This window comes from Oncorhynchus nerka, linkage group LG7 (assembly GCF_034236695.1).
Source record: "Oncorhynchus nerka isolate Pitt River linkage group LG7, Oner_Uvic_2.0, whole genome shotgun sequence".
In the NCBI taxonomy this organism is placed as follows: domain Eukaryota; kingdom Metazoa; phylum Chordata; class Actinopteri; order Salmoniformes; family Salmonidae; genus Oncorhynchus; species Oncorhynchus nerka.
The window spans coordinates 63,909,557-63,925,017 of NC_088402.1; the positions used below are offsets into that span (position 1 = coordinate 63,909,557).

The 15,461-nt window shown below is 44.8% G+C and overlaps 1 long non-coding RNA gene across 1 annotated transcript; it reads left to right on the forward strand.

The window, feature by feature from the left end:
- Positions 1–7,329: 7,329 nt before the first annotated feature.
- Positions 7,330–10,158, forward strand: LOC115132810 (uncharacterized). The gene is made up of 2 exons (XR_003864122.2): positions 7,330–7,376; positions 7,677–10,158. It is a non-coding gene; the product is annotated as an uncharacterized LOC115132810 (long non-coding RNA).
- The last annotated feature ends 5,303 nt before the right edge of the window (positions 10,159–15,461 follow it).

A 15,461-nucleotide genomic window follows, 5' to 3' on the forward strand; every position in this document is an offset into this window, starting at 1 on the left:
GCTGACTGGGGTGTCGGTGGTAGAAATCGACGATGAGGGCTGTGTCCAAGATGTCTTTAGCCGGGACCCAGCACCTCTCCTCCGGGCCTTAAGCCTCCCAGTAAATCCGGTACTGGAAACCCCTGCCCCGTGGTCGAACCTTCAGGAGGTGTTTCACCGTATACGCTGGCTGGCCACCGATGACCTGGGGGGGAGGGATGAGCCTGGAGACAGAAGACAATGGACAGTGAAACAGGCTTAATCCTAGACACATGGAAGGTAGGGTGAATACGGAGGGTACGGGGTAACAAGACTGACAGCAGTGGAACTCAGGTCTCTGGAGATGGGAAAAGGACCAATGAACTGGGGAGACAGCTTGGGGGACTCTACCCGAAGGGGCAGATCCAGAGTGGAAAGCCATACCCTCTGCGGTAGCGGGGAGCTGGTGTCCGGCGATGGTCCACTTGTCGACGATACCTGGAGTTGGTCTTGAATAGCTGCCCTGGCTCTTCTCCAGGTACGTCGCCAGCAGCGGACAAACATTTGGGCCGAAGGTACGCTGACCTCCTGCTCTTGTTCCGGGAAGAGTGGAGGCTGATTTCCCTTTCGAGTGCTCCATGGGGTGAGTCCCATGGCAGAACTGGGAAGGGTGTTCCGGGCATACTCCACCTAGACCAGTTGACGGCTCCAGGTAGTGGGATTGGTTGAGACCAGGCACCTTAATGTGGTCTCCAGGTCTTGGTTTGCTCGCTCCGACTGACAGTTTGGGGATGGAATCCGGATGACTGACTGGCCGACAACCCAATAAGGGTGCAGAATGCCTTCCAGAACTGAGACGAGAACCCGATCGGAGACCATGTCTCCCGGGAGTCCATGGATCCGGAAGACATGCTGCACTATAAGCTGGGCCGCCTTGGCAGAAGGTAGTTTAGGGAGAGGGATGAAATGGGCGGCCTTGGAGAACCGATCGACTACCGTCAGAATGATAGTGTTGCCATCAGACGGAGGGAGCCCAGTGACAAAGTCTAGAGATATGAGACCAGGGACGGATGAGGGGCCGGTAGTGACTGGAGGCCAGAAGGAGCTTGCTGTGGAGTCTTGTTCTGAGCACACTGTGCATGTGGCGACGAAGGCAGAGACGTCAGGGACCATTGTGGGCCACCAGAAACGTTGTCAGAGGAAGGCTAGTGTACGACAGGACCCTGGAGGAATGAGCCTGTTCCAGGACCCGGGACCGGACTGGATTAAGGACAAACCTTGGTTAGTCGGGCCCCCTTCAGGTCCAGGCTGGGAGCATTGTGCCTCGCGGACCAGGTTCTCAATACCCCAATCTACAGTGGCAGCAAGGCATGAGGTAGGGAGAATGGTTTCGGCGGTTGAGGGTGTGGCAGAGAAACTGTATAGGTGGGAGAGGGCTTCACATTTTGACCCTGGGCGGTAGGAGATAGTGAAGTTAAATCTGGTGAACAGGAGGGCCCACCGGGCCTGCCTGGAGTTGAGGAGCTTGGCTGTACGGAGATATTCCAGGCTTTTATGGTCGATCCAGACCAGGAATGGCTGTTCTTCGCCTTCCAGACAGTGCCTCCATTCTTCTAACGCCATCTTCACCACCAGGAGTTCTCGGTTGCCAACATCGTAGTTCCTTTCAGCAGGATTGAGACGATGGGACAGGAAGGCACATGGATGAATCTTCTGGTCCTGGGCAGATCGCTGGGACAGGATGGCCCTCACTCCAACATCCGAAGCATCCACTTCCACCACAAATTGACACGAGGGGTCCGGATTGATAAGGATGGGTGCTGTTGTGAACCGATACAAAGGCTTTGTCGACAGCTGGAGACCATTTGAACGGTACCTTGGGATAGGTGAGTGCCGAGAGGGGGGCCGCCAGGGTGCTGTAGTCCTGAATGAAACAGTGGTAGAAGTTTGCAAACCCAAGAAACCATTGCAACTGCACCCTGGACGTTGGTTGAGGCCAATTCACCACTGCTTTGACCTTTCCAGGATCCATCTGAACATTGTCCTTAGCAATGACATATCCCAGAAAGGTGATTGTAGAGCGGTGGAACTTACACTTCTTGGCTTTCATGAACAGTTGGTTCTCCAGGAGGCGCTGAAGGACCTGTCTGACATGAAGAACATGTCCTTGTGCAGATCGTGGAAAAAAACCTGGTCGTCGTCAAGATACACAAACAAACTGGTTTAGCATGTCCTGAAGCACATTGACGAAAGTTTGGAAAACAGTGGGGACATTGGGGAGTCCAAATGGCATGACCTGGTACTCATAATGTCCACTGGCTGTGTTGAAGGCTGTCTTCTACTCATCCCCCTTGCGTATCCGAACCAGGTGGTAGGCATTTCGAAGGTCCAACATGGAAAATATGGTGGCCCCCTGGAGAGGTTCAAACGCAGAGGAGAGGGGGTAACAATTCTTGACCGTAATGTCATTAAGTCTCCGGTAGTCAATGCACGGATGCAGGGTCTTGTCCTTCTCCACAAAGAAAAACCCTGCACGAGATGCAGACGGACGGCCCCAGTGGCCAGAGACTCCTCTATAGCTTTGGCCTCTGGTCCAGACAGAATACAATCGACCCGAGGTGGTGTAGTGCCTGGGAGAAGATCAATGGTACAATCATAAGGATGGTGCAGGGGAAGGGAAGTAGCATGTGCCTTACTCTCTTTCTCTTTCTCTCTTTCTTTCTCTCTCTCGGAGGACCTGAGCCCTAGGACCATGCCTCAGGACTACCTGACATGATGACTCTTTGCTGTCCCCAGTCCACCTGGCCGTGCTGCTGCTCCAGTTTCAACTGTTTTGCCTTATTATTATTTGACCATGCTGGTCATTTATGAACATTTGAACATCTTGGCCATGTTCTGTTATAATCTCCACCCGGCACAGCCAGAAGAGGACTGGCCACCCCACATAGCCTGGTTCCTCTCTAGGTTTCTTCCTAGGTTTTGGCCTTTCTAGGGAGTTTTTCCTAGCCACCGTGCTTCTACACCTGCATTGCTTGCTGTTTGGGGTTTTAGGCTGGGTTTCTGTACAGCACTTTGAGATATCAGCTGATGTACGAAGGGCTATATGAATACATTTGATTTGATTTGATTTACTGAACACTTCCAGGAGGTCATGGTATTCTGTGGGGATAGCAGAGACATCCACAGTCTTGCTAACATCCTGAGGAAGGCGACTTGAGGAAGGCTGTGCTGCTTGAAGGCAGTGGCAATGGCAAAATGGGCTCCAACTCAGGATGGAGCTTGTGGTCCAATCACTGGATTGTGCTTTTGAAGCCAGGAAAGTCCACAAACAACAGGAAAATGGGGAGATGCAATGAGGAGGAACTGTATGGTCTCACTGTGGTTAACAGAAACCCGTAATTGAACGGGCACAGTACATTGGGTGACCCCTATAGAGCGGCCGTCCAGGGCCCTAGCATCCATGGAGACAGAGAGAGGCTGAGCGGAAATACCAAGCTCCGAAGCTATCGTGGCATCCATAAGACATTCAGCCTCCGAGTCAATGAGCACTCGGATAGACTTAGATTGGGATGTGCGGGTGATGGGAATTAGGGAACTCCCAGTCTGACTCATCATAGTACTAGTACCCACTAGAGACAAGGGTTTCCTAATAGGGCAGGTAGCTATAAAAAATGTCCTGCCCCTCCACAGTACAGACAACAGTTATTATTCATCCTTCGTGAGCATTCCCCAACTGATAACCTAGCTCTTCTCAATTGCATAGGCTCAGGAGTATCCAACTCACCCGTCGTAGATTCCCGAGAGGCCTCGGGTGGTGTCGAATCCTCTCTGAAGAGCTGCCTTCAGAAACCTCCGGATTTCCTTGGAGGTGAACACACCATAGCGGGTGCATGAGTGTTCCCAAGACCAGATCTCCTCTCACTCTTGCGTTCCCTTAGGCGTCCATCAATTTTAATGGTAAGGGTGATAAGGGAGTCGAGATCCAGCGACATGTCCCGAGCAGCCAGCTCAATCTTTACCTCTTCAGATAATCAGTGCAAAAAAGTATCGAAAAGAAACTCCGGATTCCAGGCACTCTCTGCGGCCAACGTGCGAAAATCAACCGCATAGTCTGCCGCACTACAGGAGTTTTGACGTAAGTCAAGCAGTTTACTGGTCACCTTTCTCCTGGAATCTCAAATACCTTTCTCACTTCTGCCATGAATTCCTCCAGATGAAAACAAATGGCGGATTGTTGCTCCCAAACTGCCGTAGCCCAGGAGAGCGCCCTTCCCGACATTAGGGTATAAGAGGCTATCTTCAATCTTTCTGAAGGCTGTAGCTCAAAAATAAGCAAGCACTGAGAAAGAAAACCCTGCAGGTACCAGGATTCACCGAATATCACCCTGGAGGTGGTAAGCGAGGTTCTCTGGATAGGCTGTACAAACTCACCACAAATAGGGGAAAAATTACTGGGTGATTGTTTTTCTCTCCAGAGGAGGCAGTTAGCCTCTGAGCTAACTCCCAGATTTGCTCCACAATAGCCTTTAACCCTTGGTTGTGGCGTTCTGTCAAGGACCTGAGCCCTTCCAAAAGGCCCTGTACCAACTCCTCATGTCTCATGGTGGCTCCCTGCAGGGAGACAGCGTGGCAGAGCTGGTCCAAGTCTGTCGGAGGATACACCGTGCACTTGGCAACCTTGGTTAGCTTTCACAGCGGTCGACCCGCCACAGGAGTCGCTGGTGCGCGATGAGTCAAGGATATCCCTACCGGCCGAGCCCTCCCTAACCCGGACGACGCTGGGCCAATTGTGCGTCGCCCCACGGATCTCCCGGTCGCGGCCGGTTGCGACAGAGCCTGGGAACCCAGTCTCTGGTGGCACAGCTGGCGCTGCAGTACAGCGCCCTTAACCACTGCGCCACCAGGGAGGCTGCGGTGGTTGTTTTGACTAAACATACAAGACGAACTGGCGCAGAGAGACAGGAAACACAGAGTTAAATACACTGGGTAAAATAAGCGACACCTGGAGGGGGTGGAGACAATCACAGGAACAGGTGAAACAGATCAGGGCGTGACACCAGTAAGAAATGTTCTCTCTATATATTTGCTCTATATATGAAACTCTAGCCTTCTATATATACATTTGCTATTAGATTTTTACAGAAAAGGAAGAAGCAAATGTGTATTTGTTAAAAAGTATAATTCTGTAGGGACATTGTTTATTTATCAATGCAAAGCACTGATGCACTGGACTGCATAAGATGTATTGTTTCACCAATTCAAATCAAATTTTATTGGTCACATACATATTTAGCAGATGTTACTAGCTAAACTAGTTTCTTAGAACACCTATTTCTGCTTATGTAATGTGAAATAACGTTGAACAGGTAGGCCTACTGGGCAACCTAATAAGGATCTCATATCTCACAGTCTTTTATGATTTTTTGGGCTCCCCCAAAGTTTTTTGGGGTATTTTAGTTTTTGGTCGAAAAATGTGTTTAATTTAGAAAACCTGTCCCCAAGTATTACCACTAATTTAAAAAATAGATATTACCATGTCTCAATGTAATCAAGGTTTGGAATTATTGTTATTTTCAAATACAATCTCTTTTTGGGCTTAGTTGTGGTCAATTTGAAGTGTACATTCTAATTGTGTTCCGGCCCCCTGACCATCTGCTCTGATCGACCCCGGCTGATTCATGTTGCCTACCCCTGCTTTAGGGTGTCCACTGTCCAATGCTACAGGGTAGAGGGCAGGGCCTTTAATTTTATTTCATACTAAATTGGCCAGGGCATGTGTTTAGGAGTGTGAGCAGGCGTGCGAAAACGGAGCTGCAGGAGGGCAATGTAATGCCAGTGTAATGGCCGCACTTCTCAGTGACACTACTAAGGAGCCCGATCAGCAAAGCTCGAGTGACAGTGAACATAGTGCCCCATCTGTCAAAAGCGACACTGTCTTTTATTAGCTACTCTTGGAAGCATGCAGTATTCCATCTGCCATGTCCAATGTCCAAACTCAATTCCCTTCACCCGACCATGAGGTGTCATTTGATAACCTTCTTTCCATAAACCTGCTCAGATATTGTTCCTGACAGTGGTGGTTTTTCATGATGCGCGGGTTGACTCATAACCCACAGCCCCCGATGTCATATCTGCGGTTTGGGTGGGTTTAGGGTCATTAAATATTGTGTGGATGAAGGGCGGGTAGGTGGCGGGCGGATTGAATAATGAGAAAACGATGCATAAGAATATCCATAAATGTATCATTCTTGTGCAATTCATATCTAAAGGCTTTCATCATTTTTATCTGTTGTTAGTGCGTAAACATAAGCTTCGGTGCCTAACTGTAAGCATGCCAAATACACTCCTACTGCCAAATGCTTTTGGGCAGAAAAAGGAAACATTGATCCGCTGAGGGAAAAACAGGGGAGAATGACTGCCCCCTCTCATTCACGAAAGTTGAAGGCTGACCACGGTATTGCAGGCATTGTTCGCAGAAAACAGGATCCCTCATTATAATGAATGGAAAAATGGCAAACTTTGTGGTTAAATCTTTGTGTAAATAAAAAACAATTCTAAAACAGTCATGGTACCAATAATTATTTGTAATACACCCGATGTTTGTCATGAACCAATTATTAGAATATCGCACACAGAATGAGTAATTTAGTTGCTAATAGCAGACTGCAGTACCCTGGTTGGCCTTCAACTTGAGTTACTCAATGAAAGGGGTCAGCACTGAGCAAGCCTGAAACGTCACTTCCTGGAGTTGCTCAAAATGCGCATTTTATGTCCCGATGAGACACCATCTTAACCGACTTCATTTGGCTCCAATGCGCTATTGAGTCTTCACATTGGAATGACTGGTGTCATGTGATCGATGGCTTAGTCCATTCATATATAGAGTCATTGGGCAAAAAGGACAATGTCGGAGATTATCTCAATAAGAAAATTGCTGAGAAATGGAGAGTTGAAAATAAAGAGAAAAAAACACAGTAGCCTGTTTGGAAAGATGATGATTGTGAGGCGCTATACAGTCACAAGACGGGGACTTCAAATATGGCAAGTCAAGGGAACTGTACTGTTCAGATGGGTTAAATGGAAAAGTAGCCCAAATTAAATCTGGACACTGACTGTAGGTCTAGAAGGGACCGCCTGTAAAGGTGTTATCTTTAACAGCATCAGAAAAGCTGATAGTATTTCAAACACATAAAATATATATATATCTGAAACATGTTGGGTCATTTTCACAGCTTCTAATTCCCTTAAAACCAGTGAAACTGATGTAATTTGGAAATTTTGCATGAAAAATCTTTATTGCATTTTCTCCCTGGTCCCTAAATGTCTTTGTGGCGTGAGGGAAGCAGAGATAAAAGAGAACTTTACCGATGTCAACTACATTGAAGCATTCATTCTATCGATGTATGACATACTTTCTGGTGAGTAAGGGTTTATTTAGTCTTTTAGGGCAACAAGTCATAGTAGAGAAGTAGAGAAGCTGCATGTATCTAATTATAGACAAGTTGACTAACATATTGTCTACCAAAATGTTGGAAATTATAAGCAGAAACATAGGCTTATCTAAATTAGGCTTAAGAAAGAATCCTGCTCCCCCTGTCAAAAAATAATTCTCAGACTTTCACTTTATCACGTAGTCGGCAGTTGCGGATGGGTTATAAGCAATTGCGGGCAGGTGTGGTTGAACAAACAGCATCACTAGTGCTTTCTCACCTCGATAGGTCACTCAGGGCCAAACACTTCTCTCTACAACAGAAATGATCCCAGAAAAAGAGAATTCCTCTGTGGAATATGTAGACTGTGGACTACCTCTGTGGATTATCTCCTCTACCTACTTGTTTGACAACAATGAAGAAAAAATGTAATATATTTTGCTTTCTTTTTGGGTCAAAAGAGGATGTTTTTTTGTTGCTTGTGTGAATATTTCTCAATATATTTATAATCTATTTGACCTTGTTATGTCATTTCCTCTTTATGCAATAGTAGATGCTGCAAGACTGTCAAATAGTCCATTTGTCACCATGACCCCAGAGCATGAACCTTCAGCCCTGCTCTGCCCTGACACTTTACCGACTGACAATCTAATGACATTTCCTGTTTTGGCTGTATGAATAAGATTTTTTCTGATGACTCTGGTTTTCTAAACATTGTATGTGCCCAATGTTACCTTATTTGGATTCATAAACTCTTATCAAGCTATTTTTTTCTTCTATATGACTCATCAGTTTATAATTGTGTTCCTATTTGTCAACATTGTTTCCCTCTTCTTTCATCCTGAAAAAATATGTGTTGAGAAAGTCAGAGGACCAGAAAGTCACTAACCCATCCAGCCCACTCCACCACACATTGTTTATGATATACAGTACCTCCCACTAAGGAGGTGAGCAGAACAATATTTTTAGAGGTGTATAAAAGGAAGAGAGTTTGGTGAGTGGTCTCAGTACCCCCAGTGTGACCTCTCTTCAGGTAGCTTGACCCTTCTAGTTAATGTTTTGAAAGGTCTTGACAGAAGGGACCATGGGAAAGACTCCTAGTGGACATTAAAGCCTGGGGTTATGTGGGAAAGGGCCTGTGAGTTCCCAGGGGTCACACAGGGTCAACTTTCATGTCAGCAGAGACATACCTGTCCAGGGGCACCAAGGCACTTTTCCAGGAAATTACCCTCACTTGTCTCAATTAGAGAGCTGCTACTGAAAGGCTGCCCTTTGTTGATGAGAGGAATGATGAAGTAATAAGACCAAACTCTCTCTGTCTCTGCTGCATTAAGAAAAGGAGGCTTTTAGCACAGGGTCACGATAAGATACCTTCCTTGTTGTCCTTTGCCCCTCTCCTTGAGGACATGTAGACATACTATTGCCAGGGGAACTTTTTATAAGCAAACTAATGCATGCCACATGACATAATATCAGTTAATTAAGTGATAATGCCCGAGAAGCTGGTGTTTAGAGGATATATTGGCATTATTTTGATGAATTTATTCATACTATTTCATCCTTCCATGAGATAGTCCCGACACAAATTTAGGGTTGCTACCCATTCGTTCTATCGGTTCGGGTGCCAGAGACGTGACCCAGTTGTTAAGTCTTTTTGTTCTGTATCTATAGATGCGACCCAGTCATTCGATTTAAATGTTCTATTGACATACTGGCTGGCAATGTTCTTATGCCTTGCTTTCTAGGTAGCCAACTACGGCTAACTTACAGTCACAACAAAAAGTGCCGCCAGAATAACAGCAGAGTAGCTGCTTTTGCGTTTGTTTAAGTTGTTTTCTACTGACATTTATTTGTATACATCCATCACAATGAGCTAATGAGGCGCGATCTTGCCTGACATAGAAAATGTGCTCTCTCGTCAGGCCACTATTGTTCAGAGGAGCTAGCCAACAATAAGGCTAACACAAGTACTTCAAACTGAAGCTGGAATGACTGAAAACTAGTTGCATTTAATTTAGTTTGACCTGTTTTCTATTGACATTTCTTTGTATATATCCATAAAAAATTATCCCAGCTGATTCATGATTTTGACTGGCTGAGAAAAGCTGTCTGCCTGTCTGTCTCGTCCTGAATCCTGACATGTTCATTACTATGGGACAGTTGGAGATTGAATTTCAATATTGGAACAATGTTGCAAATGTCAGAGAAACAGACAGCAAGGTTTATACAAATCTCTGCTGTTGAAAACCAAATGCTAGTCTTAAAGAAATAGGGGATAGTTTAGATGCTTTTTATAGTGGAAATCAAGTTTATAAATAGGCTGATGAGACAGTGGATTGCGCAGTTAGATGGAACAGAGTAAATAGGCATTTCAACGTCATAGATTTAACTGGTGGTAACTTGTGGAATAGACACCGGCTGGAATGCGGTTTTAACCAATTGGCATCCAGGATTAGACTCACCCGTTGTATAACATTTAATAACTATGGTGTTACCCAGTTAACAGTTTGTTAAACTAATAACAACATTCATTTCCGTCATGTGTTCTACTATTACTTCTAGTCATTGATTATATTATTAATTCACTTGTACATATAAAATAGTTAATAAAATGTAATGTCATTTATTTGTGGCAATAGACATTTGGGACTAATCCATTAGGTAAGATACTCATCTATGGGTTAGTGGTTTATGCTGTCTGTATTCTGTCATTTGTGATAAATAAATAAAATGCTTCAGCGATCACCAGCGCTTGGCTTTGCACCAATCACAGCATTGTCCTTCCTCCTCTTCTGTTTGAGTGTGAGGGTCAGGGAAAGGGAAGTGATCTTCTGGAATGTGATTGAGTTAGGCATGGCGAGGAATGTACTGAACTATGGAGAAGGAGTGTTCATCTCACCCCCCCACAGAGGTTAAAGAGGGTAGGGGAGTGGTTTATATATAATGTCACAAACTCCAACAAGGAAATGTTTAAAAAAACATGTGTTTACCCTTTCTATTTGCCCTTACTGTACATCAGAAAAACTCTTCTCAATCCATCTGTGTGACAGTTTTGTTTGTTGCATCCTTCTCCCCTCCCCCAATGTTTACCATTGATTTCCATGCTGTAGTGGGGTTTTCCCAGGCTGGGTCCTATTTGTCTATTCTCAGTATGAAAACATCCTTGTTGTGTGATGGTGATGTCATGCCCTAAAAACCACCGCATCCCGAGAAATCCCACACCAGGAAGTTCAGACGATGTTTTGACTTGATTATTAAAGCAGAGAACCGTAGCAGGGGAAATGATGCCGCATTGAACTAATTCACAGCATTCTAATTGCAACTTTTTAACATGTATTAACATGTATTAATATTATGTTTTTGGGGCGGAAGGTAGCCTAGTCGTTAGAGTGTTGGGCCAGTAACCGAAAGGTTGCTAGATTGAATCCCTGAGCTGACAAGGTAAAAATCTGTCCTTCTTCCCCTGAACAAGGCAGTTAACCAAATGTTCCTAGGCTGAATTTGTTCTTAACTGACTTGCCTAGATAAATAAAGATAACATTTTTTATTTTATTTTATTTTGAATGTACATAAAATAAACAAACTTAATTTAAAAAAAAAATCCTTATATATTCCAATGTATAATTAAGTGTGTGTTTTGTTGTGTACTCCAGATCTAGGATCTTAATTTGAGCCAGTTTGTTATAGCAGGAAAATAATCCTACGGCAACAGGACATGTGAATTATTATGTGGATTAAAATGAATGGACATTTTTGTAGGGGTTGATAGAGTTTTCACAAGGGAAAATCAAGTCTGAAATTTCAAAACTGCAGAAGACTTTGTAAACTTCAAATACACTACACGTTTTACATTTCCTGCATTGCAGGTAAGCTCTCTTTTCACAGGGTGATCAAATAAAGATCCTACAGCTGTATGTGCCATCTCCTTTTTCTCTCTCTTCTCCTTGATAGGTGGGTTAAACTTTGAATAGCTCAGCAGAAAACAACCCATCTCCTGAGCCTGCCTCTGACTGCTTTCTTTCCCCCGACACATGCTATGGGGCCACTCACAAGCACCATCCCACCCCTCCATTCACAGACCTGAATGGGGACCCAGGAGCCATGCTAATAGTTAGCAATGGCAGGAATAGCATGCAAAGTAGTCTGCTCTCCCTGTGGGAAGGGCGTGAGTTCAAGGACCACATTCTCAAACAGTATTTGTCATATGATTATGTTCTGCTGCCATATCATAATAGGCTTCCTCTTCATTCCTCCAGTTTCATTTTCCATCTTTCTGAATGGACTGAAAAAAAAGCATATTGTTTGTGTGGTTATATATTTTTTATGAACAAAACAGAACATACAACACCATTTATTGTGCACTCCTGCATCAATGTTCAGGAGGGTCAATAATGTTTCTCATATAATTGGCACCATGTTTAATGGCATGGCCCATTCTAATGAGGGATCTAATGAGGAATGTGGAAGTAGCGTTTATGTGGGGGGCCTCCCTTCTGAGTAAAGGGACCCATTTATTTTCTTCTGATCTGCCCTTCTCCCTGTTTATTGGAAGCACATGGCATCTCACTTTCTCTTTCCTTCCATTGACCAGCCTCTTTATGGTCAGGGTGACATTGAGAGTCTTTCTCTTGGTAAAATGGGAGAGGAAGCACATGGTGAATGTAATTGCAACACAAATCATCCTCCTTCCACTGTGGGCCAAAAGGTGCTGCTGGGTTAGGGGAGGGGCCTAATGAGAGAGGGGAGGGGCAATGAAGTGAAAAAACATTCATGTTAGTTTAATCTCAAGCATGTATATAAACTTGTTGATATGTTGGTTGATATAACTGATTTTATAAATGTAAAAACATTCACTTCACAAAATTTTAACATTTAAAATCTTTTGACTGAAAGAGATTAATGGTAAAAAAAAAATGCAAATGCAACATCGTCATAAGATGACAAATACAAAATGCAAATAGGGGAAATGTATGATATGAAATTGTGCTTGTGGCACAGTTCTGCTGGTGTTTCCACAGAACAGCCTGTATAAGTTGGGGTCCTGTGTGGCTCAGTTGGTAGCGCATGTTGTTTGCAATGCCAGGGTTGTGGGTTTGATTCCCATTGGGGTCCACCATAAAACTCTATGCACTCAGTATTGTAAATTGCTCAGAACATCTGCTAAAATGTAGCTTGGGAATGTTGAACAAACTATTAATGTGGTGGCATAGACACATTGTGATTCTTATATTTGGGATACAACATTTAGAGTGTGTATTGGTTGAACTCCCAAAGTTGTGCATAATTCTGGTGTGTGGTGACGGAAAACAATGCTACCACAATATAGCCGGCTTCACCCCAAAATAGTTTCCTTTCCCCTGCCACACATATGTAAACACATGCTTTAGGGCCCATCACACATACCCTCCCACCCTCTAGGAATCTCTACTTATCAGACGTATAGTGAAATCTGTCCATGCTATCAAATGAGCGTCTGAACTTTTGTCCAAACTGCACCATATTTGTGCTGAGTTAGACAGTGGGCTGCCATTAGACCACACACTTCACGTGATACTTCCTACCATGAAATCTACCACTGTCTACACAGCAGGAATAATCACTAAGCTCAGGGTCCTGGGTCTGAACCCCTACCTTTGCAACTGGGTCCTGGACTTCCTGACAGGACAACGCCAAGTGGTGAAGGTCGGCAACAACACTTCCACCACGCTGATCCTCACCCCCACAGGGGTGCGTCCTCAGCCCCTTCCTGTACTCTCTGTTCACCCATCACTGTGTGGCCACGCACATCTCCAACTCAATCATCAAGTTTGCTGACGACAACAGTGGAAGGCCTGATTACAAACAGTGACGAGACAGCCTACAGGGAGGAAGTGAGAGCTCTGGCGGAGTGGTGCCAAGAAAATAACCTCTCCCTCAATGTCAACAAAACGAAGGAGCTGATCGTGGACTACAGGAGACAGCAGAGAGAGCACGACGGGCCGTCCACATCGACGGGCCGCACTGAAGAGGGTCAAAAGCTCAAGTTCCTCGGTGTGCACATCCCTGATGACCTGAAATCATGCTTTTTACACAGACAGTTGGTGAAGAAGGCGCAGCACCGCCTTAAACCTCAGGAGGCTGAAGAAATCGTCTTGGCCCCTACGAACCCCTACAGAGGCACTGTTGAAAGCAACCTGCCGAGATGTAAATCAAATTCTATTGGTCACATATTTAGCAGATGTTATTACGGGTGTAGTGAAATGCTTGTGTTCCTAGCTCCAACGGGGGAGTAATATCTAACAATTCACAACAATTCACAACAATATACACACACATCTAAAGTGAAAGAATGGAGTTAAGAAATATATAAATATCAGGATGAGCAATGTCAGATCAGGACAAGCAATGTGGGAGTGGCATTGACTAAAATACAGTAGAATAGAATACAGTATATACAGTGGGGCAAAAAAGCATTTAGTCAGCCACCAATTGTGCAAGTTCTCCCACTTAAAAAGATGAGAGAGGCCTGTAATTGTCATCATAGGTACACTTCAACTATGACAGACAAAATGAGAAAAACAATCCAGAAAATCACATTGGAGGATTTTTTATGAATTTATTTGCAAATTATGGTGGAAAATAAGTATTTGGTCAATAACAAAAGTTTATCTCAATACTTTGGCCCATTCCTCCATGCAGATCTCCTCTAGAGCAGTGATGTTTTGGGGCTGTTGCTGGGCAACACGGACTTTCACCTCCCTCCAAAGATTTTCTATGGGGTTGAGATCTGGAGACTGGCTAGGCCACTCCAGGACCTTGAAATGCTTCTTACGAAGCCACTCCTTCGTTGCCCGGGCGGTGTGTTTGGGATCATTGTCATGCTGAAAGACCCAGCCACGCTTTCACTCAAAATCTCACGATACATGGCCCCATTCATTCTTTCCTTTACACGGATCAGTTGTCCTGGTCCCTTTTCAGAAAAACAGCCCCAAAGCATGATGTTTCCACCCCCATGCTTCATAGTAGGTATGGTGTTCTTTGGATGCAACTCAGCATTCTTTGTCCTCCAAACACGACGAGTTGAGTTTTTCCCAAAAAGTTCTATTTTGGTTTCATCTGACCATTTGACATTATCCCAATCTTCTTCTAGATCATCCAAATGCTCTCTAGCAAACTTCAGACGGGCCTGGACATGTACTGGCTTAAGCAGGGGGACACGTCTGGCACTGCAGGATTTGAGTCCCTGGCGGCGTACTGTGTTACTGATGGTAGGCTTTATTACTTTGGTCCCAGCTCTCTGCAGGTCATTCACCTTGTCCCCCCGTGTGGTTCTGGGATTTTTGCTCACCGTTCTTGTGATCATTTTGACCCACGGGGCGAGATCTTGCGTGGAGCCCCAGATCGAGGGAGATTATCAGTGGTCTTGTATGTCTTCCATTTCCTAATAATTGCTCCCACAGTTGATTTATTGAAACCAAGCTGCTTACCTATTGCAGATTCAGTCTTCCCAGCCTGGTGCAGGTCTACAAATTTGTTTCTGGTGTCCTTTGACAGCTCTTTGGTCTTGGCCATAGTGGAGTTTGGAGTGTGACTGTTTGAGGTTGTGGACAGGTGTCTTTTATACTGATAACAAGTTCAAACAGGTGCCATTAATACAGGTAACGAGTGGAGGACATAGGAGCCTCTTAAAGAAGAAGTTACAGGTCTGTGAGATTTGGTCTGGATGGTCTGGAGGTCTGGATTTTCTGGATTTTCTGGATTTAAACATTATTAAAGTGACTAGTGTTCCATTATTAAAGTGACCGGTGATTCCGTGTCTATGTATATAGGGCAGCAGGCTCTAAGGTGCAGGATTGAGTAACTGGGTGGTAACCGGCTAGTGATGGCTATTTAACAGTCTGATGGCCTTGAGATAAAAGCTGTTTTTCAGTCTATCAGTCCCTGCTTTGATGCACCTGTACTGACCTCGCCTTCTGGATGGTAGCGGGGTGAACAGGCCGTGGCTTGGGTGGTTGATGTCCTTGATGATCTTTTTGGTCTTCCTGTGACATTGGGTGCTGTAAGTGTCCTGGAGAAAAGACAGTGTGCCCCGGG